General features: G+C 40.3%; 1 pseudogene; it reads right to left on the bottom strand.

The window, feature by feature from the left end:
• Nucleotides 1–1,007: 1,007 nt before the first annotated feature.
• On the bottom strand, nucleotides 1,008–1,503 carry LOC118618923 (annotated as a pseudogene).
• Between the last annotated feature and the right edge of the window lie 2,505 nt (nucleotides 1,504–4,008).

Raw genomic sequence — 4,008 nt, forward strand, 5'->3', positions numbered from 1 at the left:
TTCTATAATCTCTTAGGATAGAGTAAAGGATGGGGATAGGAGGAATGGTCATTTTCAAGGTAAAGGTAGAAGTCAATGACTGCTGATAATAAAGAAAATCCTAGTCCATTTTTGCCTAGGGATAGACAGGTAGCCAGGCCACAAAAAATGCAGAACTTTAATTTTTATAAAGAAAATCCATTTACATTTATTTTTAAGAAATTTAAGAGTGACTAGGCCACTGGACTGCTTAACCTTCTCCATTCACATTCATTATTGTAGAGTCCACCTCTCTCCTCTGTGGAACTGATGCTCAGACACCCATGGCAATTGTTAGGAAGAGTACAAAGACCTAGAAGAATTACTAATTATCTGAGAGAACTCTGGAAATGGGGTATCATCTCAGCAAGTGTCAACCTTTCAAAAATGTACAGTAGTAATTTAATGCACTGAATTCATGCACAGTTGTAAATCTAATCTTTACACTGTGTGCACTGTAATCTCTCTTCTGTTGGAGCTCCTAGTTTGAATTGATATCAATGAAGACAAAGGGAGGGAAAGCTTGATGGTGCTTCTGTGGAACTGTCAACACCAAGAGCACACAGATTAATTGGTATTGCAGCAATGAGTTTGAGTGTGGTATAGTGAGGTTCCATTTTCCAACCAGTGATTTTCTCAGTGGTGTATCTGATGCTGATGTTCTGCCCCTACCCCCTACCCTCAGCTTCTCTAGCCCTTTTGGCTGTCCCAAATCTGTTCTCAGAGGGATGAAGGAGAGAATTGGAGAGGCAAACTGTGACAAAGTATACCTAAATAAGCTGATGTTGATCTAGATAATTTGTGCTCATGGTTTTTTATTTTTTTATTTTTTGTTGCAAAAAGCTTATTGTTTCCGTTTGGTCCAATGCATGGGAGAGGGCTCCAGGGTGATTAGAATGGCTAGTGGTTTTGGGGAGAGGCTCAGGCAAAAGCCAGATACCAGGGGGATGCAGAGGGGCCCTTCAAAGTCCCTTGGGCTCCAAAGGCTCCTAGTCGTGCTTGAGGGTGAACCTTTTGAAGAGATACTTGCCAGCCAGCCTGTGGAGGTTAGTCAGGTGGTCATCCATTTTTTTTTTATGAGTTTCACCTTCTCATCCAGAAAGTCACAGAGATGAGGGTTTGCATGAGTAGAACCCAAAGCATGCAAATCCAACAGGGCCTGGTTCAGGTTCTTCTCCAAGGCCATGGCAGCTTCCATGGCATTGTGAGTTTTCTCCTACTCATGTTGGGAAGGCTTCAGCATATCCTGGGAGGACGTGTGGCCACCATGTTGGTTTTGCAGCTTTAAGGGATGCTCAGTGCCCTGGTGCTTCTTCTCTGCCAACTCGCTGAAGATGTGGCCCACCGCTCCATAGCCACATCATTGAAGTCGAAATAGAAGCCCAAAGAGAGGTAGGTGTGGGAGGCCCGCAGATGCAGGATGACCAGGCAGTTGGTGGCAGCGTCCACCTCAGTGGAATAATTCTGACAGATTTGGGAGCTCATGGTTGTTTGGCAATAGGAGTTAAGGTAAAAAAAAAAAAAGGAATGATGTTGGCTGGTCTCAGAGGTTGAGGATGGCTGAGGTGGTTCCAAAAGCGGTGACTGGAAAAGAGGGTGATTGGAGGCTGGAAGAAGGGTGTTATTGGGTCTGTTCTGCCCAAAGCAAGAGACAGATCTGGGGACTGCTGAGAGCACTGCCTGTGCTCATGGATTTTTCCCCTAAGAAAGTAGGAAATGCAGTGGAACCTCGGTTCTCAAACTTAATTTGTTCTGGAAGGCTGTTTGAGAAGCCATTTGTTCAAAAACCGAATCATTTTTTTTCCCATTAGAAATAATGTAAATTGAATTAGTCCATTCCAGACCCCTTAATGGTTTCCTGCTTTAACCTTTCTCAATAATCTGTGATTGTTGTTGTGTGAGCACTTTTATTTTATTATTATTTTTATTTTTTAATTAATCTATTTATTTTTGTTACAGATATTTCTCCTTTCCCCCCCACTGGTTCCCCCTCCCTCTCCCTCCCCTCCCTATCCCTAGCTTTGTTGTCCATAACCTTTGTTCATGCACACATGCATATAAGTTCTGTGGTCTGTCTCTCACACCTTCTTCTGGGGATTGTCAGTCTGTACTCCACTTCCATGTCTCTGGGACTACCCCATTCCTCAGACTGTTATGTTCATTATATTCCACAAATAAGTGAGATCATATGATACTTGTCTTTCTCTGTTTGGCTTGTTTGACTTAGGATAATACTTTCCAGGTTTCTCTATGTCGTCTCAAAGGATAAGAGATCTTTCTTTCTTACGGCTGCATAGTACTCCATTGTGTATATGTACCACTGCTTTTCTTATCCATTCGTCTACTGATGGACACCTGGGCTGTTTCCAGATCTTAGTTATTGTAAATAGTGCTGCTACGAACATAGGGGTACATATATTCTTTCTGATTGGTGTTTCAGGCTTCTTAGGGTATATTCCTAGAAGTGGGATCACTGGGTCAAATGGCAATTCAATTTTTAATTTTTTGAGGTAACACCATATTGTTTTCCACAGTGGCTGCACCAGTCTGCATTCCCACCAGCAGTGTACTAGAGTCCCCTTTTCTCCACACCCTCGCCAACACTTGTTGTTTGATGATCTGTTGATGCTGGCCATTCTGACAGGTGTGAGGTGATACCTCATTGTTATTTTAATTTGCATCTCTCTGATGATTAGTGATTCTGAGTATTTCTTCATATGTCTCTTGGCCATTTGTATGTCCTGTTTGGAGAGGTGTCTATTTAGTTCCTCTGCCCATTTTTAAATTGGATTATTTGTCCTCCCTTTGTTGAGTTGTATGAGCACTCTATATATATTGGAAATTAACCCCTTATCTGATATATCATTGGCAATGATGTTCTCCCATACAGTGGGTTGCCTTTCCATTTTGATGATTGAATCTTTCGCTGTGCAGAGCTTTTTAGTTTGATGTAGTCCCAGGTGTTCATTTTCTCCTTTGTTTCTGTTGCCTTAGGTGATGCATCAGTGAAAATTCTGCTGCATATGAATGTCTGAAATTTTGTTTTCTACATTTTCTTCTAGGATTTTTATGGATTCATGAGTCACATTTAAGTCTTTTATCCACTTTGAGTTTATTCTTGTGTATGGTGTAAGTTGATGGTCTAGTTTCATGTTTTTGCATGTAGCTGTCCAATTTTCCCAGCACCATTTATTAAAGAGGCTGTCTTCACTCCACTGTATGTGTGAGCACTTTTATACCCTTAGCAATATCAGCACTCTTGGTGGCCCCTTTATGTCTTAAAATTGTGCTAATTGTTGATTTTGCCATGCCGTATTCAGTAGCCAGATCAGACATGAGAACACCTCTAACATACTTTGCAGTTATTCTGTTTTTAAAGCTTTATTGTTGTTCTTACAACTTTCCTTTTCACTTTGCTGCTATTACTAACCTTTATAGGACCCTTGGTGACTTACTGTACATATTTAATAATAATAAGCAGCAACACAAGCAAAAAAACACAACATGAAAATATTCACAGCACAATTTCCTGAGATGTTAACAATTCAAGGTTTAGCAGTAAACTGACTCATACTTGTGCATTATCTCCTTTTTTTGTCTCCTGAGAGACTTGTGACTGATCATATAGGCATCAGCATGAAAGGGTTGTTGGGTCAAGAACTGAAGTTTTGTTCTACAACTGAGACCTTTTTCCGTGAACAACTTGGTCAAAAACCAAACTATTCTAGATGAGAGATGTTCAAGAACTGAGGTTTGACTATACTTAAATCCAGTGCTTCTCTTTATGCCCCGGAACTATGCTGTCAGCCCAAATATATAAGAAAATGGAAAGGCAGTACTTTTGTTTTACATAGTGTGTTGGATGAGTGGAAAAAATTTTTTTTATCTCCTACCATATGAAATAGTCAACCTTAATTTCAATTTGCAAACTTTCTTATTTACTACCATTACTCACTATTCCAGGTGTTTAAATAATGTATAAAAAAAAAA

The sequence above is a fragment of the Molossus molossus genome, unplaced genomic scaffold, assembly GCF_014108415.1.
Source record: "Molossus molossus isolate mMolMol1 unplaced genomic scaffold, mMolMol1.p scaffold_m16_p_6, whole genome shotgun sequence".
Taxonomy (NCBI): domain Eukaryota; kingdom Metazoa; phylum Chordata; class Mammalia; order Chiroptera; family Molossidae; genus Molossus; species Molossus molossus.